General features: G+C 33.0%; 1 non-coding gene across 1 annotated transcript; it reads right to left on the reverse strand.

Annotated features, from left to right (window-relative positions):
• Positions 1–22,247: 22,247 nt before the first annotated feature.
• Positions 22,248–22,458, reverse strand: LOC114677309 (small nucleolar RNA U3). Its single transcript, XR_003728579.1, has one exon. It is a non-coding gene; the product is annotated as a small nucleolar RNA U3 (small nucleolar RNA).
• Positions 22,459–24,667: the final 2,209 nt, after the last annotated feature.

Consider the following 24,667-nt stretch of genomic DNA (forward strand, 5'->3'; position numbering starts at 1 on the left):
TTACACATATAAAAAACAAAAGCATTTATTTAACTGTAAGTTTAGCAAAGTCCTAACAAGAATATATGTATACTGCCAAAACAATTCAAGTTGATTTGACTCTAAACTTTTTACTCTGCTCTGTAAGTTTAAAAAATACAGTTCTAAGGAAGAAGGTATTTGAGCTAGTCCTATCACTAGCATCCCTAATTTGTGCTTGGGGAGGTCATTAAACTCTGTTTCAATTTTCTGACAAGAAATATTGAAATCAAGAAATAAGATGTTTTACATGAAAATGTCTTAAGGAGTATAAAATGCTATAATAATAATAATTAATAATAACAATTCTTATTTGACCTCAAACCACCCTAGATCATTCCAAGAATGTCTAACAGAGTAATCTTCTAGGCTGATGTTTAAGCCAATTCAGAATTCACTGCCTTCTAATAAGTATCCTGTTCTCAACAGATGCCCAGAAAATATAGCCATCTGCTCTCTCTTCTGCTCTACCCAGTTACAGCTTGGCTTATTCATACCTCAATACTTCTTTTCTCTTCTTCTTCCTTTCATTGTTGGCATGCTCAGCAGTTGTCATTCCTTAATTATACTATGAGCTTCCTGAGGCTACACAATCAAAATGTAAGAACATGTGGGATAGAAGTTGCAGGGCTCTGAAAATTTTTTATGGAAGTTTAGAGAGAGGAGGTTCTACTATAACTGATGAAATTGTGGATAATTAGATGATTATAGTAAGGATTGGTAATAAATTTTTGAAAGATTGACTGCTACTTTTAGCTTCTTGACTTCTTTATCATTTCTGTGTGTATTTATTTCCACATCTGTAGACATGGATTAGTGATCATGTTTTTAAAATGTTCTATAAGCCTTTGGTAAAGAGTTGTATACAAGTGTAAAGTATTGTTGTCTTTCTATTGATTGTGTCTTAGAATTTTGCACAGCTTGAGAGAATATGTATCTTTTCAAGGCATTTTATCGTACGTTAATTTTGCTTCTCTATATCTTGATTTGATTGATATTGAAAAAAAACTCCATTTCAACAAAACTTTTTTGAAAATAACATACACTGGAGAAATAGAACAATGGTTTATCATAAAGTGTTATATTCCCATGTGAGAAAGCAATTTCTAATGGTACACGTAAATATTTCAATCACTTAAAATACCACACTGAAAACTGATTGTGAGATCAATGCTTGTTGAAAGAATCTAGCAAGCCTTTTGTGTAAGAGTCATAATTTCCTACACATATTTTAAGATATTGTGCCATAGAAACTTGTGTTTGGTGCTCACAAAGTTCCAATGAGTATAGATTTTATGTCAAATGAAAGCAGCATTGATGTTGCTTGGCTGTAACAGAATTATGTCCTGTTAGTTAGAAAGACAAGGATAGAATGAAAATAATTGTTTGGCATGAATAAAATAAATTAATTTTTTCCAAGTTATTCTCAGATTGTATTTTTATGCATTTCTCTTTTTTCTTCCTTATAACTTCTCTGCTCATTATTGTTTAATTTTAAGGGTTCCATTATTTTTCATCATTATTTATTCTCTTTCATTAAGAGGGCATAAACCGCATATTATGCTTGAATTCTAAGTATTTTTACAGCTGTTGTTTTCTTTGTTTATTAAGGAATAAAGCTACATATATTTTCAAAATATTTGGAGGTATTTTATACAAATTTAAAGATAATTCATACTGATAGCCTTTATATTTAACTGCTAAGAGTAAAAAGATAGGGAGTGATCAAAGCCAATCCTAATCAGTCACTACTGAAGTTTTTAGATTCAGTTTGATCTCATTTGCTGTTATTCTGTATCTTTTTGCAGAGCCTCTGCAATTATTTGTGTTTATTTGTTTCAAATAAGACCTTGATGTTTCTTTTCTTCTTATATCCTAAAAATAAAATGAGGCCTAAATTATTTTTATGAGTGTCACCCTATCCAAGTGCAGAAATCTTTAGGATGCTGTCATGAAAAGAGAAGCTTGTAAGCCCATTTCTCACATGTAAAAGACCATGGGAAAAACATAAGCCTTCTTTAGTCTTTGCTGTAGAAACTTAATGTATAATTGAAAAAGGAAGAGTCATGCTCTGTTAACAACTTTGCTCCATTGAATTAAAAGCTAACACAATGGCATACTGATCCTACACTAGAAACTAATACTTTTAGAATGCTTTAACCAGCATGCATCAAATTTACAATGAGGGAGGGATGATACAGAATACTCATATTTCTGACTCTGTAGATCTATTTAAGTTTCCAACTTAACACTCCAAATGTGCTTTCAGTGAAATACAGCTTCACATTCCAGAAGTAAAAGTGTAGCTTCAATGGACTTACATCATTCATTACATCATTATGTTCTATAAGGACTTATTAGGAGTTAGGTGACATTTAGACTTTGAGGAGATGGAGACATGAAAATTCCTTCCTTTAAATAACTCAGTCTATATTGGGAGAGTCAGGCAAACCAAGGATTTCAACACAGTGAAGTAATTACTCTAAGGTTAAGTTTGCAATATGATGTAATGTCTAGTTCATAATTGAAAATATGTCTCTGTAGTTCCAGTGATAGCCTGAGTTACCTATAAAAATTTGGAATTCACTGGTTTATGGCTAAAGCTATAGGATGGAAAGGAATTAACTAGATAGAGTGAGTAAAGTGAGGTGTAAGGAAAATGGGAAATAGAATCTTGGGAACTTAAGAGAACAATGGAAGAAGAAGCAACAAAGATAGAGACAGAGAAACTGAATGGTAATGATCAAAAGATGGAAAGAACCACGAGACATGAATATTACTGAAAATAAATGAATGGGAGAAAAGTGGAGAGAGGGATGTGCATGGAAGAAGCAGTCAACTAAAGCAATTGATGTGTAAGTCAGTATATACTCTGTAATGTGTCCAATACATTTATAAAAGTACAGCCACTGGAAAAACACTGGCAGTGAAAGTATAGACAAAGGCCAATGAAGCATATTTACAAAAGATGGTAGAAAAGTAGGCTAAGGATACATAACGACATATCAAAGAAATTAAGAGAAGAGGAACATTTTAAAAGCAGAAGGTGGTCAACTTTACTGTTGCTACCAATAAATAACAACTATGCTGAAAATAAATCAGTGAATTTGGCAATTAGGTGGATTTTAATTATATACTGATTAGTGTGATGATTTGACTAATGTTCATTTTCTTCATTATATGGTAAACCATAGGAGGGCATGGTGCTAATCCATTTTGCGAAGGGTTGATGAGGGTTGATCACAATGATAAGCAATGGGGAAATTATTCACTAGAAATAAAGAGATTGACAATAGAAGAAAGGAATGACTCACGGAGCAATGCCTTGAGGACAGAGAGAAAAATGAGACTTAGAGCACTATGGTTGGATTAACAAGGAAAGGAGGAGGGACCTTCTTTTATTTATTTCACTATTTTGAATGACATCTTTTAGTTTTATTCAGTCTTGAATGTGTTTTTGCTAAGGAGATGAATCTTAAACATCATAATATTGACTGCTTGTGATATTGGAAAATATAATTTGTCAGGTGAAGATATACTTCTTCACATTTCAAAAATAATTTTAGATTCTCTTCCCTATTTTAAAGCTTGTATATCCTCTAAAATGTTAGGGTCCTTTTCTTTTTTCCCTGAGCCAGGTCATTTCAACAACTTCAAAACCAAACACACACCATAATTATATTGAGATTTAATTCTTAATGTCAATGGGATAAATTTAAAGCTTAGAATATCAGTCTTAAGTCATCAACAAATATTATTCCAGTCTACCTCACTTGTTCTACAACTGAAGAAACATGTACTAGGAATATGATATTTATTTTATCATGGCATACAATATTCAGATAAACCCTAGCTGCTTCTTATTCAAAAGGAAAATATGAGAAAACTGTCAGTATATGAAGTCATGATTGGTATTTTAGCCTCATGCTATTCATCCTGTTATTGTTTGTATTCCTCATTATTTAATATTTTAGTCTTCTAAAGATTTGGCAACACTTGGTGGAGTTCTTCAGTGGCAGGCGCATCTATAGTGCTTTCACCTTGAGCTTATGCAGAGAAAGTTCTACTGTGGAAGAAAGATAATAAATATAAGAGAGACTGCAGATTAGAAAGAGTACTTATGACCCTTAAACATGTGTATATGAAGGGATAACGAGTATTTAGCCTAAGTCCTTATAGTAGTTGGCATTTTAAAGGAATTGAAACTTCTAAAAATAAAGTATACTGACAGTCACATTTGCCTACATTAGTGATCTCACTGCAAAGCTATTTAATTTGGCACACAGAACTCCTCAGCATAGTTACAATCAGGCTTTTTTGGGGTTATCAATTTCCTGGTGAAATAATTATAGTAACAGCTTAACAGTCTTTTCTTATCCTTTCTTTTAGAAGAAGTAAGCATGTTTTACTAAAGTCATGTACACAGCTGTGATTTGAATGGCAATATTTATCTTACATCTGTGAAGGCTGATTTTCCTGACCTTTGCTTCAGCATAATTGAGTTAAACACTCAGGGGACTGTGTTACTATATTAAAGACAATATGCATAATGGGTGTTATTTAGCTAAGTGGTGTCTGCCCAGTAGGTGCTCACGATCCAGGGACAGAGGCCGACTCACATGCAATTAACTCTTCTATAAGGGTGAGTGTAATTGAGGGCCGTAGGAGAACTTTAGTAGTGGAGGGTTTCTTGTGTTTCTCCTTTTGTCTGGACTGCCTGCCTCAAGCAGTGTTCTCGACCCATGTAAGCTATGTAGTGTTTCCTTTGTCTTTTTTTTTTTTTTTTTTTGAGACGGAGTTCACTGTTGTCGCCCACACTGGAGTGTAATGGCACGATCTCGGCTCACCACAACCTCTGCCTCCCAGGTTCAAGCGCTTCTCCTGCCTCAGCCTCCCGAGTAGCCAGGATTATAGGCATGTGCCACCACGCCCAGCTAATTTTGTATTTTTAGTAGAGACAGGGTTTCTCCATGTTGGTCCGGCTGGTCTCAAACTCCCTACCTCAGGTGATCCACCCGCCTTGGCCACCCAAAGTGCTGGGATTACAGGCGTGAGCCACCACACCCAGTGGTAGTGTTTCCACTCTCTTATCTACTATACTAATGTCTGTGTCTCTCTTGGAAATCATTGCCCTGATCTTGAAACTTGACTTCACCCATTGCTTGTTGAGTGGTTTGGAAGACTTATCTCGGGTCTATGTCCTATCCCTGAAAAATCTTGCCACAGTTGCTCAGGAAGAGTGTACAAACTCATTTCTCCAACATGAGAGTCACAAAAATTGTGAAAAAGTTTTCCCTAAAATTTCTGTGAGAAGGTCCTGCTGATTATGTTTGTTCTCAATTATATACTCTTTTGGGAGGAAAGCCTGTAGCTTGCTCACTCATGGGACAGATCTTTCGTGGGTTATATGAAGAGCAAATCTGTGAATGCTGTCCATCCTCTGCTTGCTCCTGCTTTCTTGTGGTTACCATCTCTGTCTTTAACCTTTAGTTTTTGGCTGAGTGAAAAATTGCCAAAGACTTCTTAAATCACTACACTCAGATACAGGAGACATAGTAGAGCTCACTTGTAGAAAGTGTCTTTTTTCTGGTACAGGGAAGAATATGTGGTTTCGAGACACCCTTCCCTAGTATGTGCCATAAAATATCCTATCTAAACCTTGGAATATTATTGTGTTAAATTACACATAGCATGTTTAAATGTCCTTTTGTGAAGAATTTAAAGCAAAAAGGAAAGAAAGAAAGAAAGAAAGAAAGAAAGAAAGAAAGAAAGAAAAGGATTAAAATTGTTGCTGTAATTGAATAATAAAATTTACTGTGTGCTCTGAAAGTCAGGACTCATAGCAAAATTAACGAAAGCAATAAATACGTTAAATCCCAAAGAGATATATTGTAGTCCTGGCCATATTTTAAATTTTTTCCCATGTGAAACATTATATAGGGGACAAGGGTCATTCACAATTTTATTACAAATATAAAAACAGTTTACATGTGGCAATTTCTGGATAAAAGTTTATGGTAGCAAGAATAACACATTCAAGGTGCTCTTAGAACAAAAGTCAAATTATCAGAACCATGAAATCCCACAGTTTTTGCCACATTCGTTTCTCAAGAAAGACTAATTATTTGAAAACAAAATAAAGCATGCATTTGTGTAATCTTTCACCATCAAACACACATAATTCTAAAATACAAAAGTTTTCAAATTATCATCTGTGTTCATTAGATAATTCATCTGTCTTAAAGTTTCTAAATCAATAGATTTAGTGAATCATTGTTATTCTGAAGAATGAGGAAACTGAGTAATTATCCTCAATCATTGTACAATTGCTGCTGTTATAATGATACCTTTAGTGCTCTTAAACTTTACATCAAAACCCAATTGCTCACAGTGGACACCTGCCCATTTGCACGCCATATACTGACTTTCTTTCTTTTCCTGTCTTAAGTTCCCATTCTCCCACCAGTGATTCTTGGGTTTGTCTCCCAAATAAACTACTCACTCAAATCCTACTCATAGGATCTGCTTTTGGGACAAACCAACCTAACACAATATTTAAAGAAAGTTTAAATACTATTTGTTAAAATATGTTCTGTGCAAGGAAGGATATGTGGAATAATCTTATTGAGATCAATTTTATTCACAATAAAATTCAAAAGGAATTTGAGGTATCAACTATTTGAGATTTATTTTCTATGTATATCAAGCTATCATATATTATGCCTTGGTTTTGATATTTTACTTTTAAATCTGGCTTCTCTGTATTTTCTCTCTCTAGTTATCTCAGCTGTGGTAAAAGTAGTCTGCATTGCTATCACCATTGCTTAGAGCAAGGTGGCTGGATAAAGTGATGTGACTATCAAAGGGCAGGATAAAAATTTCATCCTAAATATTCCTTCTCATAATCACATAATCCTTTAAACCAAGGATAACCTGAAAGAAAAAATAATGATCCTCATTTGAAGGAGTCTCAAGAATCCAAACTTTAACATTGGAATGTATGAGATTTAGAAATGAAGGCATCAACAACTATGAGAATACCAAAAGGTAAACATGGTCCCATAACTACCACATATCAGGTCAGTAAACAGAATTTCTCCCAAGCAAACATCGTTGGAATTGCCCATGGGGCAGTTCAGCAAAGAGTGGGGCTCTTTTTTTCTTTTCTATGGGTTCTGCTATGTCAGTAATGGAAATTGTGAGTCATCTCTGTGTCCATTGGGAAAGCATATCATCTCTTGTGCCTGGCAAGCAGCTCATCACATGAGAGAGCCTACCAGGCTCAACCATGAATTACATAATCTGCCTTCAAAGGAATCAGAGGATTAACCAGGTGTTCCTAAAATGTTACATAACTGTGAAAATCATGGGGAGATACACAGATAGTTTCAACAACTGCCTTGATAAGGAGCATAATTTCTCAGGAGAGTAGAAACATATTTTCTTTTTTCTCTAAAACTTGAAATATATATTTTTTTTCACTAAATGCTAAATATGTTTTTGATTTGATTGGTTAGAAATTAGCATGTTTTGGTATTTTTCCTATTAAAACAATCAAAATTGTTTTTAAATAATTTTAATTCTTTTGCTGACAGGTAAAATGGAATAACAGGGACTGGGTCTACCCCTCTACTGAACAACAAAGAAAGGTGAAATTATAAGAGAAATATTATTTATGATACTGAGTATCAGGCAATAAACAGGAGTAATTTTGGAGAGATAGAAAACAAATAAAGTGAGACCCTATGATTGCCTGTTGGGAAGGTTTTCAGAGAAAATAAAATTGAGGGTCTGGGGAGACCAAAGCAGTTAGAGTTCGACCAAAGTCAGTTAATATTAACAGATAGAAAAAACGCAGCACGAAGAGAGATTTCTAGAGAAACTAGGAGACTCCTCTTCAAGTATTCAGCTAGATACTGATCACCACAAGCCTGTGAGAAAACTACCTAGAAAAACTATCTGAAAAGATTGGGATAACAATGCCCAGAAGTCATACCTATTCCAGGACCTGAAATACTGCCTATTAGCACCAGCCAGACTGGAAAACTTCAAGATTTATAAGGCATTGGATAGAATAGATAGAACAGTTTTCCTTCAGTAGATAAAGCAAGCTTTTAAGTTGTTTTAACTCATGCAAAACCCCAAAGGAAGAAACTGTTTTTAAGTAACTTGCCTGCACATAACAATAATGCTCAAGAATATTTATAGTAATATAACAATATCCATTATTCAGCAAGGTGAAATTCACAATGTCATGTATTCAACAAAAATTAACAAACATACAAAGAAGCAAGAAAACATGACCAATAATTACAGGAAAAGTTAATTAAAACCAACCCAGACTTAACACACATGTTAGAATTAGTAGACAGGGACATTAAAACAATCGTAATTTTATATTTCATATGTAAAAAAAATTAGTAGTATTAAAAATGCACACCCCCAAACTTCTAAAGATGAAAACTGCAACGTATGAGATGGAAAAGAAACTGCTTAGGATTAATGGTAGCGTACATACTTCAGAATGAAGAATAGTGAACTTGATGCTATAGCAATAGAAACTATTCTGAAAGTTACACAGAGAGAAAAGAAAATTAAAACAAATAAAGTGTAAATGAGCTGCAGCACAACTTTGAGAGGTCCACTTATATATGTAATTATAGTCCCCAAAGGAGAGATAAGGCTAAAAATTATTTGAAGAAACAATGGCTGAACATTTTCCAAATATGATAACAAATTCAAGAAACTCAACAAACACCAAGCATAAGAAATATAGAAACAATATGCCAAGAAACATGACAATCAAATTGCTAACATCTAGTGATAAAGAGAAAATTTTAAAGCAGCCAAATGGAGAATATTTCACAGACAAGAACAAAGATAAGTATAGTAGCATATTTCTCATCAGAAGAAATATGCTTTAAGTATTGTATTAATATGCTTAAAAAAAGTGCCGTAAGAGCTTACATAAACTTAAGTACGTTAAGGTGCTTAATTAGAAAATCTTAACTAAAAATTTTAGACACAGCAAAAATATCTTGCAAAAATAAAAGTGAATTAATGACTTTTTGAAATTACAAAAGCTAAAATCATTTATTATTAGCAGACCTGTACTATAAATAAGCCTTTAAGACGGAAGAAAAATGACATAAGATGGAAATAAAGTTCTCCACAAAGAAATGAAGAGCACTAGAAATGATATAATGCCAAAAAATACAAAACATGTATCTTATTGTTTAAATATCTTTGAAAAAAATTGACCATAAAGAAAAAAAAAATGTAATGTGGAATTTATAATCAATGTGCAATTGAAATGTAAGACAATGATAGCAGAATGATTGGGAAGATAAAATGGAAATATATTAGTTTAAATTTCTTATACTTTATGTAAAGTGATATAATCATTTTAAGGCACATTGTAATCATTTTAAAATATATACTACCATCCACTCAACTAATAGAACAAAAATTTGTAACTAATAGATCCTCAATGCAGAATAAAATGGAATCATAGAAACTGTTCAATTACTCCAAAAGAAGGAAGGGAAAAGGAGAAAAAAAATCAAGAAAAAACAAATGTTAAATAAGGAAAACAAAGTTAAAGATGTTAGGCTAAAACTTAATAAAATCACTAATCACACTAAATTTAAATAATTCATATATATTTTTAAAAAGGCAAAAAATTGGCAGATTGAATTTAAAAAATCAAAACCACATATATGCTACATACAAAAACTCATTTCATATACAAAAACACAAATGTGTAAAAGTAATGCTGAAGGAGAAAATACTGCATTAACATAATATATCAAAAGAACTACATTAATGTTAGAGTTGATTTCAAAGCAAATAATATTAAAAGGGATAAGTACAGTAATTATAAAATTATAATGAGGTCAATTTATCAAAAATAAGTAGCTCATAAACATTCATGCACCTAATAATAGTTTCAAAATACATGAATTAAAGATCTCACAGAATTTTTAAAAGAAAAATAAAAGTCACCATTGTAGTAGGATTTTTAACTTTCTTCTATAAATAGCTTATAGAAAATTAGAAAATCAGTAAGAATACAAAACATTTGAACACCACTACCAAGTAGCTTGATGCAATAGACATTTATAGAATACTCCATCCAATATTATAATGACCATTATTTTCGAAGGCACACCAAATATTTACCAACAATTATTGTGGGATACAAGTCAGACCTTAAGAATTTCAAAATAATTTCAGTTAAAGTGTTTTCTCTGACCATAATACAATTAAATTAGAAAGAATAACAAAAATTCTTGGGTAATTCCCAGGTACTTGGAAACTAAATAATATAATTCTAAATAATATATAGGCCAAAGCAAAATGAAAGGAAACACTGAATGAAAATATATCAAAATGAAATGAAAATATATCAAAATTTACGAGATGCCAATTAAATATAATTTAGCAGAAAATTTATACACTAAACATTTATATTAGAAAAAATTGACTCAATAACTTCAACTTCCCCTCTACAACTGGAAAAGAAAGAAAAAATTAAACCCAAAGTAATTACTTGAAAGGAAACAACAAGAATCAGAGTGGATAGCAATGAAATAGAAAAGAGTGAGATGATGGCTATATCAGTGAAGCAAAAATCTGATTATTTGAGAAGATCCATAAAATTGATATACTTCCAGCATGACTGATCAGAAAAAGAAAGTTAAAAATTAACAATACCATAACTAAGAAAGTTGACAACATTACAAAACTTACAAACATTAGAATATGGTTAAATAAATATTATAAAGAACTTTATCCAATAATATTGACACTTTATTAGGCTGGTGCAAAATAATTGCATTTTTGACATTACTTTTAATGAATTAAATAGATGAATAGATTTCTTAAAATTTACAAGTTATCAAAGCACACACCCAAGAAGAAACAGAAATTCTGAATATCTTTATACATGTTTAAGACCTTGAATGTGTAGTTAAGAATTAAAAACAAAACAAACAAACAAAAAACTCAAGTCCTAAATGGCCTCACTAATGAATTCTACCAAACATTTAAGAAAGTAGTGTTAATAATTTCATTCAAATATTTTCAGAAAATTGAAGTGGAAGTGTTTTCCAACCAGCACTTCCCTGATACCAAACCAGAAAAAAAGTAAGAAAACTTAAGACCAAGATTCCTTATGAACATAAATGCAAAAATTATAAATGAAATTTTGGCAACTCAAATCTAATTAGGTATAAAACATTAGGACATCATAGCCAAGTATGCTTTTTCCCAAGGATGCTAGGTTAAGTGTTTAAAAAATTTTCAACACAAATTACTAAATTAACGAAACAAAAAAGAAAACCATATGATTATCTCAATAAATTAAGAAAAAACTTTTGATAAAGACCAATATTTATTACTAATAAAAGTGTTCAGCCAAGTAGAAATAGAAAGGATCTTCCTCAACCTGGTACAGCACATCTATTAAAAAGTTACAGTTAAAATAGTACTTAATCTGGAATTATCAGATTTAAGACAAAAATATTCACTCTCATTACTTCTATTGAATATTATATTACATATTTCAGACAATTTAATACTTAAAATAATTTAAAGTATTCGGAATGGAAACAGAGAAATAAAACACTATTTACAGGTGCCATCATAGATGGCATGTAGATGCTATGTAGAAAATCCAATGTACAGATGCTATGTAGAAAATCCAATGACATTTACACAAAAGATACTAGAATTCGTACAGTACATGCATTCATTAAGGCTACAGAATACAAGGTAAATATACAGAAGCACGTAGGGCTTTATGTACTAGTAATGATAATTTGGAAATTAAATTTAAAATGCCCCCAATAATAGCATCAAATTATAAAAGATATAGAGATGAATTTGATAAAATAAGTAAGAGTAATATACTGAAAATTACAGCATTACCTAGAGAATGAGAGAGGACCTAAATAATAGAAATATAAGCCATCTTCATGGGTCACAAGATGATATTATTAAATTATCAATTCTATAAGTCAAACCCTAGAATAAATTTTTGGTGAAAATTATAAGCTGATTATAAAATTCATATGGAAATTCAATGAACCTAGAAAACCTAGAAGCTGTGAAAACAATTTTGAAAAGAAAAGAGAACGAAGTTGAGGATTAACAATTTGGGGCTCTTGTACTGATTTAGGGGCATTGTAAAACTACAGTAATCAAAACAATGTATATTTGAATCATGATAGAAAAACAGATCAATAAATCAGAATAGAGAGTTCAAAAATAGAATATTGTATATGTGCACAATTTATTTTTCATCAATGTGAAATAGCAATTCAGTGGAGAAAGAAAGTCTTCCAACAAACAGTACTGGAACATTCAGATAATCATAGGAAATAATGTGAACTTTGTTTCATATCTCACAACATATATAAAAAATTGACTCAAAATGCATCATAGATCTAAATGGATAATCTAAAATTATAAAATTTCTAGAAGAAAACATAGGATAAGCTTTGCAACCTTGGGTTAGGCAATGATTTTTAAAATATGAAATCAAAAGCATGATTAATCAAACACCTTGGTAAAATGAATTTCATCAAAATTAAAAACATCTCCTCTATAGGAGATATCATTAAGGAAATGGAAAGAGAAGTTACCGACTGGGAGAAATCATTTGCAAATGATGTACCTAATAGTGGACTGGTATTCAGAATATGCAAAGAACTCCTGAAACACAACAATAAGAAATTAAACAAACCAACAAAAACAAGCAAAAGACTAACAAATAATTCACAAAAATACAAAAATCAATCTATACATACAAGAAAAGATGCACTCAGAATCATTAATCATTAGAAAGATAAAAATTAAAATCACGGCCGGGCGCGGTGGCTCAAGCCTGTAATCCCAGCACTTTGGGAGGCCGAGACGGGCAGATCACGAGGTCGGGAGATCGAGACCATCCTGGCTAACATGGTGAAACCCCGTCTCTACTAAAAAAATAAAAAACTAGCCGGGCGAGGTGGCGGGCGCCTGTAGTCCCAGCTACTCGGGAGGCTGAGGCAGGAGAATGGCGTAAACCCGGGAGGCGGAGCTTGCAGTGAGCTGAGATCCGGCCACTGCACTCCAGCCTGGGCGGCAGAGTGAGACTCCGTCTCAAAAAAAAAAAAAAAAAAAAAAAAATTAAAATCACAATTAGTACTACATGCCCACTAGAATAGCTAAAATTTATTAAAAGATATACCATACTAGGTCTTTCTGAAGCTATGGAAGACTGGAAATCTCATATACTGTTAGTGGAATGTTAAATGAAACAACCATTTTAAAAAGCAGATGACTTTTTGAAAAAGTTGATACACTGACTATATTATCTACCTATTTCATTCCTATTTTTAGAAACTGAATGTTTATGTCCTCAGAAAGATGTTACACAAATGCTTTAAGAAGCTTTATTCATAATAGTCAAAAACTGAAAACAATGGCCATCAACATGTGGATGGATAAACTAACTGTGCTGTATTCATATAATGGGACGGGATGCTTCTCAGCAACAAAAACATGAACTGCTGACCCATGCTTTACTCAGATAAGCCTCAATATAATTATGTTGAATAAAAGAATTTTGACAAAAAAAAAAAAAAAAAAAAAACCCACATACTGAGTGGTCTCCATTTATATAAAATTCTAGGAAATGCAAATTTACATGTGGTGACAGCAGATCAGTGGTTGAATGGGGATAGAGGAACACGGGAAACATCACAAACTTTTCAGAGTGATGGATATATTCATTGTCTTGATAAAAAGTGGCAGCACATCACAAACTTCCTTTTTGTCTCACTGGGTAATGAGGACTATTTGCATAATTTGCTTCACTCTGTTTTACTGGTTCCCCAAAATGGATATTGCTAATGAAAGAAATAATGTTATATTTGCTAATGGCTGGACCCTACCCACTTGTATTTTGAGTTTCTTCATGACACAATTGTCAATTAAACTTTGTAGTAGATATTGATCACAGGATTTGGGTTTGTCTCTTTTCATGAAGGAAAAAAGGAAGATTCTAAAAGCTGTATTTGTCATTGCTTCTATTTTTTTCAAATTATCTTAGCAATATTTTGTAGTTTCCAGTGTTAAAGGACTTGTACATCTCTAATAGATGTGCACATTCTAATTAAAAGTATTCTAATACTTTTCCATTAGTTATTTGATTTACAAATGCTATTTTGATATCACTTTAGAATATCATTTTCTAATATTCCTTGATAAACATAGAAAATAAACACATTTGACTTTTATATGTTAATTTTGTATCCAGAGTTGTATTTATCAACTAAATATGCCCTCTAGCACAATGGTGAATAAATTAATGTAGTAGGCATTCTTTTTGTGTTCCTAATAGTACCACAACAATGATGTTTGCTGTAGGTACAATGTTCCATTTCAATACTAATCTTCTGACGATTTATTTTATCATCTTGAAAAAATTTTATATTGTACATTGGTTTTTATTGTTTACCACTAAAGGGACACACTTGTTTTCTTTATTGTGTTTATGTGCTGAATTAAGACTGATATTAAACAGCTTTTGTTTCCTGAAATAAATGCAAAATATATGTTGCTGGATTTGATTTCCAGTTCATGGTGTGTTTACAGTTTTTGTGACTAGGTTCATGTGAAAAATTATTCTGTAATATTGTTCTATTAATAATCTTGTACCATTTTGATTTCAAGATAATGGTTGCCTCACCAAATAAATAGAGCGGGTAGTATTTTTTATATTCCATAATTTTTTTTGGGGGGGTGGATAGAGTCTCACTTTGTCTCCCAGGCTGGAGTGCAGTGGCATGATCTTGGCTCACTGAAACCTCCACCTCCTAGGCTCAAGCAATTCTCATTCCTCAGACTCCTGATTAGCTGGGACGACAAGCGTTCACCCTGATGCCCAGCTAATTTTTGTATTTTTAGTAGAGAGAGGGTTCTGCCAAGTTGGCCAGGCTGGTCTCGAACTCCTGACCTCAAGTGATCTGCCCACCTTGGCCTCCCAAAGTGCTGAGATTACAGGTGTGAGCAACTGCATCCAGCTCTTGGATGTTTGTTTGTTTGTTTGTTTTGAGACAGAGACTCACTCTGTGGCCCACGCTGGAACCTCCACTTCCCAGGTTCAAGCAATTCTGCCTCTGCCTCCCATGTAGCTAGAATTACAGTTGTGCACCACAATGCTCAACTAAAGTTTTGTATTTTTAGTAGAGACAGAGTTTGCTTTCACCATGTTGGCCAGGCTGATCTTGAACTCCAAAACTCAAGTGATCTGCCTGCGTTGGCCTCCCAAAGTGCTGAGATTACAGGCATGAGCAACTGTGTCCTTTCATATGATTTTTTTTTTTTAACGCACACATTTATTAATTAAGTGGGCACAGTTTGTGGTCCACCAAAACAATTACAACAGTAACATTAAAAATCACATTGATCACAGATCACTATAACAGATAAAATAGTAATAAAAATTTTTAAATATTGCAAAAATTATCAAAATGTGACAAAATGACTATTGACATCATTTTTCCAAGCATCATGTGTTGTTTGAAAATTTTAATGTAAGTTTGGTTTTATTCCCTATGTATTTGGTGAAGTAGTGTAGGTTTAATTGTTGGCTATTTTGAATGATAAATTTAATTTCTTTAATAGATTTAAGATGATTCATATTTCTGTCTTTTTTGTGTCCATTTTACAAATCTGTTTTTTTCTTGAAATGCGTACATTTCATCTGAAATTTTTGATTGATTTGCACAAATACATTGGTATTTGATGGGTAACTTGATTGATATATTAGTCCGTTTTCATGCTGCTGATAAAGACATACCTGAGACTGTGAAGAAATAGAGGTTTAATGGACATACAGTTCCACATGGCCATGGAGGCCTCACAATCATGGTGGAAGGCAAGGAGGAGCAAGTCACATCTTATATGGATGGCAGCAGACAGAGAGAGAACTCGTGCAGAGAAATTTCTCTTTTTAAAACCATCAGATCTCATGAGACTTATTCACTATCATGAGAAAGGCCCATCCCATGATTCAATTACCTCCCACTGGGTCCCTCCCATGACACATGGGAATTGTGGGAGTTACAATTCAAGATGAGATTTGGGTGGGGACACAGTCTATCCGTATCAACAGGCATTGTTTAATTTCCTCTTAACTTTTAAATGTCAGTAAAAATGACCCTTTTTAAAATTTATGTTATTGGTTTTTGTGCCTCCTCCCTATCCTCTCTTTTCTTTCTCTCTTCCTCCTTTTCCTTCCTTCTCTGCTCTCTTGTCTCTTTGTCGCTCTCTGTCTTGCAAGGGGTTTATCAATAGTATCAGTCTGGGGTTTTCAGGCTTTTCTCCTTTGTATTTCTTCTTTCTATTTCACTATTTTATACCTTCTATATTGTTAGGGCTTAATGTGCTGTTATTTTTGTTTCCTCTTAAGATTGATACTATTAATATTATTTCATTATTATGAAATTACCCTTTTTATCTTTTGAAGTATATTTTTTCTTTCAGTGTGTCCTCACTATAGCTGTACCAGAGTATCTTTTAACCTTATTTTGCTTTGTAAACTTCCACTATCTATTTTTATATTTAAAACATGTTTCCTTTAAGTAAAAATGGGTTTCTGTATGTAGCCCAACAATCTTTTTCTGACAACTAAAGTATTTAAATATATATAGCAATTACTTATATTTTGGGATTTATGTAATCTTGCCATTTATTTTCTGTTTCATTTGTTCTTTGCTCCATATTACATTATTTATTTTAAATAACATTATTATTTTTTTTTAGACAGGCTCTCACTCTGTCACTCAAACTGGAGTTCAGTGATCACTGCAGCCTCAACCTCATGGGCTCAAGCAATCCTCCTGCTTCAGCCTCCTGAGTAACTGAAACTACAGAAGTGTTTCACCACACTCAGCTAATTTTTTAATTCTTTTGTAGCAATGGGATCCCACTATGTTGCCCAGTATGGTCTTGAACTTCTGGGCTCAGGCAATTCTCCACCTGTCAAAGTGTTGGGATTACAGGTATGAGCCGCTCTGCCTGGCCTTTTATTCTTTTATTGCTTTTAATGTTTACCATATATATAATAATATGCATCCTTCATTGATTAGAATATACCTTTATTACTTTCACACTTCCTGATCAGTGAAAGTGCTGAAAAGTTCCACTCTGATTTCTTGCACTATCAATAATATGGATTTTAATTTTATATATAATCTGAACCACATGTATTATTATTGTTGTTATTATTATGTTCTAACATTTAATACTTGGTTTTGATATGCTCTGATGTTCTCCTTCCTGGTGCTATGTATTCTTCCTTTATTATTATGCTTTGTTCAGGGATTATTTTCTTTCTGCCTAGATAATTATCTTTGGCATTTTATTTAGAAAAAGTGTTTATGACCTCAGCTTCTCTGAACTTCTTGTTTGACCAAAAAGGCCTTAATTTAGCATTCATTTTTGAAGGATATCATTTTCTAAATATAGATTCAGCGCTGTATAAATGTTCTCTCTCTCCAATTGTTTTGTTTCAAAAGTCAGCTCTTAATCATATTATTACTCATTTGAAACTAATGTGTCTTTTATTTGCATGCTTTTAAGATTATCGTTTGGCTTTAGTTTTTAGCAGTTTTATGTAATAGGTGCTATTATTTTGTTTTTAGCTGGGCTGTGATTCATAGAGCTTCTTGAATGGCCCCAAAGACTTGATGCTTTTCATTAGTTTTGGGAAATTCTTAGCCAATATTTCTTCTCATACTTCCATTTTTTCCCTCCATCATTTTTCCTTTTTGAAATCCAGTTACAAATACATGAACCTTTTTTTCAATTATGTTCCACATAGCTCTTATTTTATTTTTCATTTAATTTACTTGCTTGCTTCAAACTACATATTTTGTATGTGTATAAGTATGTGAATCTATTGGCAATACTTTATTTCTTCTACTGTGGTTAATCATTAATCTATTATTAAATTCATCTGTATCTTAATTTCAGTATTTTGTAAGATCCCTGATTTCTATTTGATTTTTAAATTAAATTTCAATTATCTGATGAAAATATTCCATCTTTGTATTTATTTTTGGAACATATTAAGTTTATTCCTGATACCTCAGATATTTTGATTTTCTGTTGCTCTGCTTTTACTTTTTTCTCTTACATTTCTCAGTCATTTGGTTCTGTTCCCTGGCATGTCTGATAAATTTTGACTGAATCCCAGTTGTATACGAAAAATTGCTGGCATTTTCAGTGATATATTTCTTCTTGGGGGCTACTAAAATACATGCAGATTACCTTGTTTCAGCAGAGGATATTCTGTTTCTAGCTTGCTTCTCACTCTATAGTTGTTGCCTTCTCAGGGGTCTCAACTAAAGGCCTGAGATTTTTGTAAGTCCATTTTTTTTTCCTTTTTTTTTTTTTTTTTTTTTTGGTAGAAATGGGGTTTCACTATGTTGCCGAGGCTGGTTTTGAACTCCTGGGCTCAAGGGATCCTCCTGCTTTGGCCTCCCAAAGTGCTGGGATCACAGGAGTGAGCCACTGCACCCTAAGTTCCTTGTTTTGTAATGATCCTACATTCTAATTTTCATCTTCCCAGCACAAAACACTGCCAAAATATTTGCCTAAACTTTTAGTCTCTCAGCAGTTGATTTCTGCTTGGATTCTCAGAAATGTGTTCTTCAAATGCAAATTTTAGCATTCAGCTAGTGCCTCAAGGGGAAATTTTCCACAGAATGTTATGCTCATTTCTCTAAAGTTCTCTTTTACTTTGGAGATCTTGATCCCTCAAACTCTTACTGAAATGATTGCCATGCGTGCCGATAATTGTTTTCTTAGCCTACTCAGATAGTCATCAATTCCAGAGACTGCCTTTTTGATATCTATGCACTATGTTTTTATTTTTTTACTTATTAGACATTTTTCCCTATTTCACAGCTGTGCCCTCTTCCACAATTTGTATAGACAAAAATAATAATTTTTTTCAAAATAAGGCTATCAAATGGAGTTTATGTAAGGTAACGTTAAAAGTGGACCAACGATTTTATTTTCTTTTTACTCATTAATTTATCTTATCCATGAACAAATATATTTAGGCTATAGATTGGCTCTATCACTTATTTTCTTTAACTTTTGTAGTAGATTTTCTTTCTCTTTTCTAGTTTCATGCTTAGAGAGCCTTAGTGCATAAAGGTCTCTAAAAGGAATTAAGACCTTTTGGAAATATGATTAAAAGGTTTTCCTTTTTTTTACACCATGTATCATTCCCAATATAACATACTGGTCACTCTACTTAGACCTTGTGCTTTACATTTCTTAGAATGAGATAATCCGCAGCCTAAATGCATATAGCTATAAAGTATTATGTGAATTGTCAAAGGAGGTATGCATTTTTTCATGATATTCTGAATTAATCACCATTAATTCAGATTTATAAAATGTTATGGGAATTACAGCCACCCTAATGCTTCTCAATTGCATATGTTACTTATTTCTATTTTGATTACTGTTGTCTTTAATTCAGTATGACTATTTTATGTGTAAGGTTTAGTAACATAGCTGTTTGGGCTCTGTTTCTCTCTTTTGCAAAGAACATTGCAAAGCAGCTGTTACAAGCATATATTTAGAGCCAAAGGGTACTATCGCTTACATATGGGAGGGGTGAGGGGATGATAATTGAATCACAAAATGCTTGTGATAAAATATGCTCTGTGAAACAATGGAAACAGGAAAACAATGCCAGAATGGTGTCCACAGTGAAGAGAACAAAGCCTGACTCTAAACAGAGGTTGCTAAACAAATCAGTCCCTATGCAATTAGATGGAAAAGCACTTAGCAACAATGTAAAAATGACTAGCTGGAAATCCACACAATAGAAGATGACTCAGACTCTAAAGTTTACATACTTTGGAACATTACTTTCAATTCCACATAGAGTTAGTTCACATGAGACTTGATGATATGGAAGTGAAAGTGATGATAAAAAAAGAAATAATTTCTGGATTATAAGCATAAAGTCAATACTAATTTGTCTTTTATTAAAGAAACTCAAACCCTTCATAATTAATTTCTACTGAAATTTCCCCCAAAATCATACAGACTTTATAGTTCAACTTTTTTCATAGGTGTAAAATTGACATATTAAGATTTCCAAACTTTTGCCAAGCATTTCTAGTTCTCTTATTCCTTTTAAAACTTCATATTTTAGATAGCAGTCCTCCCTGGGATCTGAAACAGCGTGATTAAGTATGAATATACATGTCATTACCTCCCTATAAAAGACTATTCTGTATGACCTGTACATTTTGGTGTAACACTATTGCTTCAATTTTATAGGCTCACACCTATGAGTTTTCAGGCTGCCAAACTCTCCTTGTGTGTGTGTGTGTGTGTGTGTGTGCGTGTGTACTGTCATACTTTTAAGGAGGATGTGTCTTAACAACTTGAGGGTTTGTTTAATGTGACCTCTTTGAAGATTTGAATATGAAATTTTGGGATCAGAGGTTAAAGTGAAGTAAATTACTCTGCATAAAATTGGAAGTTAATGAATTGGGGGTAAGAGTCAGTGAGAGAGATTGAGAGAAGCCATTAAGGCTGGATGCTACATAAGAGAACTTGTATGTGAGCTCTGGGTTACACTAAAGAAAAATACAGAAGTATATCAAGGAAATAGAAGTAACATAAAATCACAGATTGCAATCTTCATATCAGCCAAGTAAAATTCAATTCAAAAATTATGAAACCTAAAATTTAGGCCATGTTTAAACACTAAAAGTCATAATTTACAATAAAGACATAAAGATTTAATAATTTGTATACACAACAGTTATTTGTCTCTTTATTTCCATTTATTATCTATCTATCTATCTATCTATCTATCTATCTATCTATCTATCTATCTATCTATCATCTATCATCGATCTATGCCAAGTAGCAAAACATCCACTTCTACAAAGTGGAAACTACAGAGGATAAATAAGACACAGACAGAGACAAAGAAATGCAAAGGAGTGCAATAATCACTGAAAGTCAACTTTTTTAGATACATGGTAGGACCTTTCAATATAGAAATTAAAGTTCTCTGTTATTTTTGTACATTTTCTTTGTTTGGGTTAAATAAGAGTTTCATTCATTGCTCTATGTACAAGTCACATCAAGAGGAAAAAAAAATAAAGTTATAGGGAAAAAAAATCACCTTTTCAGTATTCTCTAAATACTTACAATGCACTGTCTGCTATGGTTTGAATGTTTTCCCCAATGCAACAGTGTTGGGAGGTGGAACCTCATGGGGGGTGTTTAGGTCACTAGGTCTCTGATCTTATAGATGAATTTATGCCCCTATAAAAAGGGCTTGCTGGAGTGGATTCGCTCTGTCTTGCTCTTCTGCCATGTGAGGACACAAAGTTCCTCCCTTCCAGAGAATTCCGGATTCAAAACACCACCTTGGAAGTGGAGACCAGGCCCTCACCAGACACCAAAATCTGCTGGTGCTTTGATCTTAGACTTCCCAGCTCCAGAACTGTTAGAAATAAATTTCTGGCCCAGTGTGGTGGTTCACGCCTGTAATCCCAGCACTTTGGGAAGCCGAGGTGGGCAGATCATGAGGTCAGGAGTTCAAGATCAGCCTGGCCAACATGGTGAAACCCCATCTCTACTAAATACAAAAAAAATTAGCCAGGCGTGGTGGTGCACACCTGTAATCCTAGCTACTCAGGAGGCTGAGGCAGGAGAATTGCTTGAACCAAGAAGATGGAGGTTGCAGTGAGCTGAGATTGCACCACTGCACTCCAGCCTGGGCAAGCGAGTAAGACTCTGTCTCAAGAAAAAAAAAAAAAAAGAAAGAAATTTCTATTCTGTATAATTTACCAGTCCATGGTAGTCTGTTATAGCTGTGAGAATAGACTAAAACAGTGTCTTTCCATAATCTAGTACTTATTGTTTCTTGCCTGTCTTTCCCTACTAACAACATGTACTTCCTGCCATATCCCTAGCACTTACAACAGCATCTGGCATACAATATTTGCTGAGTAAACATCTGTTGAGAGACTGAACAACTGAAGGAATGAATCCTGTCTGGCAGTTTTAGTCTCCCTCCAAAGTAAAGTATGTTTTTTGATTCATTATTTCTTCAATTCTTGTTTATTTTCCATAAAATTTTTTTCTTTCTCAGACTTCTATTTAAAAAAAAAAAAATGTAAACAGGAGCCATTTGGACTGCATCTTCTCCCTTTTATTCCCCAGGAGGAAGAGAAGAATGATTATCAATTGCAAAAAGCAGTAGCAAAGCAAAACCACGAGCCAGCGTTAAGCTCAGGAGAGAGCGCTATACCTCCTCCTCATGGTTTCTGGTGTTCTCCAGGTTCAGAGACACTTTTCTAGTAACAAACTAAAAAAGATCCCTGAAAGTATAATCTTTCTGAGACTTTTTTAATCAGATATTTTGTCTCGTTGTTCAATTCCCAGATTCTCTTTCATTTCTCATAACTTAAAACTTATTTTATTTTTTACTTTATATTATAATACCTAGATTATATTTCATCTTCTAAAGCTCCAATTACCTTTTATATTCTTGTATAATTTAAATTCATAAAGTGTAATTTGTTTGGTTTATTTATCTGCTTGAGTCTACCTAGTTGCTGTGTATGTGTAGTTTATCTCCTACATATTCTATGACAGTTTTATTAAAAGTTTCTTCATATTATTTCATTAGCTGTGCATCTATGGGAGCACATATCCTGGTAATTTTATTTTGTTAATTTTCTTTAAAACATAAAATATTATGCATTACACACTGATTTATTTAAAAGAAAAAGATTAAGATCAGTTTGACAATTTTAGGAAGATCGTTTTGGCAATCTAGAATTTTTATTTATTATTACTTTTTTAAAATTTAGTAATAATTTATTACAAAGCACTTCGCTACATGCCAGGGTGACACAACAATAGCAAATAAAAAGTTTGGCTTCTACTAGAGGATGTACATCATACATTACATGGAAATCAGTTCCCACTATGTCTGGTCAGTGCAGGATGAGTCTCAACAAGAAATAACAATTGCAGAATGTTCAGCAATAACAAATTAAAAGGTGTTGTGTTTGAAGGCAACGACTTAAGCATTTAGCTTTAGTAAAGCTGAATTGCCAAATTAGGACACAGAAACATCTGATTTTAAGAGTTTGGACTGCTGAAGAGATTTGTCCCACTTCTGGTCACACTGATTTGCTCACTTTATTTTGTGACTTACTGGCTTAACTTGTTTTCTTTTATATTGCTTTCCTCATAACAATGATAGAGAGAAAATGGGATACATTCTGTATTTGTTATTGTCAGAACCCCAGTGGTTTAGTTGTGATTGATGAATAAGATACACAAAGTTACAACAAAGCATTGAATAATACGTACTTAAAATCCAGCAGGCTTTATAAACAGACTCAAGTAAATCATTTCAGCAATTTTCCCTCTTGTTTATGCCAATTAGTTCCCACATAAATATCTACATATTTGAAGCTATTTTAAATTGATTCAGCATTTTCTCTCAAAATTGCAGATATCAAATATCTAGCATTTAAATGCTGCTTTAGCCTGAGACTAGAAGTGAGCTGCAATGCAACTGTAAACACATTTTGAATGACTGGTTTTGATTTTATCTACCTTCATAGTTTATTAGTTTTATAACGACATGAAGACACAGAATACGTATCAGAATAAGGATTTTTTTATTCTGTTAACCAAAACGTGAAAAATGAGGTGAGTTCTGTTCTGGGAGTACTAGCTGTGCTTCTGCTTTAGTAGTGTCTTTAAAAAGACAGAATACTAATAATTTTGTACCTCTGCTGCTCTTAAAGCCTGCTAAAGAGGAATAGTGGTCACGATGTTCTAAAATCACTTTCTGGTCATTAGGTTTCTGAGATTATATCACTCAGTGAGCGCCTTTTCTTAACAAGGAGAAAGAACTATGTCCAGAGTTTATAGTGTCTTCCAGCCATGCACTGAGACAATTTTCAATGACTAATTATAGCTTGAGGGAGCAGGAAAAGGCTACCGGAAAAAAAAATCCATCAGAGGAGTTAATTTGTAGAAAGAAGGAGGAGTGCAGTTTCAAAGCAATTTTGTAAATTCCAAGCGTAACTACTTGCATTCTTCAAAACAATTTCCATCCTTTGACTTCAATAATAGGTCATTGGTATAGAAGAGATAAAATGTTCATTTCATAACTGCAGCGCTTATGTTTGTATAAGGTGTGCCCAGGAAAAAGTCAACTAGGTTTTTTTTTAGAAATTTATTGAAGGAATATTTGAAAATTAAAGGCTATAGTCTATATAGTCAATGCATATTGTAACTTAAAACTCACTCCCTAGGTAGGCTTCAGTATTCTGACATTGGTAATCTTTTATTGATGATTCTGAAATTTTGAAAAAAAAAAAAAAAAACTAGATAGCCCCCACTCTAATTTTTAAATACTTTCTTGAAATTATACAATTTTGCTACATGTTTCTAGGAGTAAAATACATTTTATAGATTTGTTTAACTTACAGCTTTTAGTGATACCAAAAAATTTAAAAATATAAAGTAGATTTAATCTTATCAAATGATGACAGAGGAATGGAATGAAAACAAGTGTATA

The sequence above is a fragment of the Macaca mulatta genome, chromosome 3 (genome assembly GCF_049350105.2).
Source record: "Macaca mulatta isolate MMU2019108-1 chromosome 3, T2T-MMU8v2.0, whole genome shotgun sequence".
Lineage (NCBI taxonomy): Eukaryota > Metazoa > Chordata > Mammalia > Primates > Cercopithecidae > Macaca > Macaca mulatta.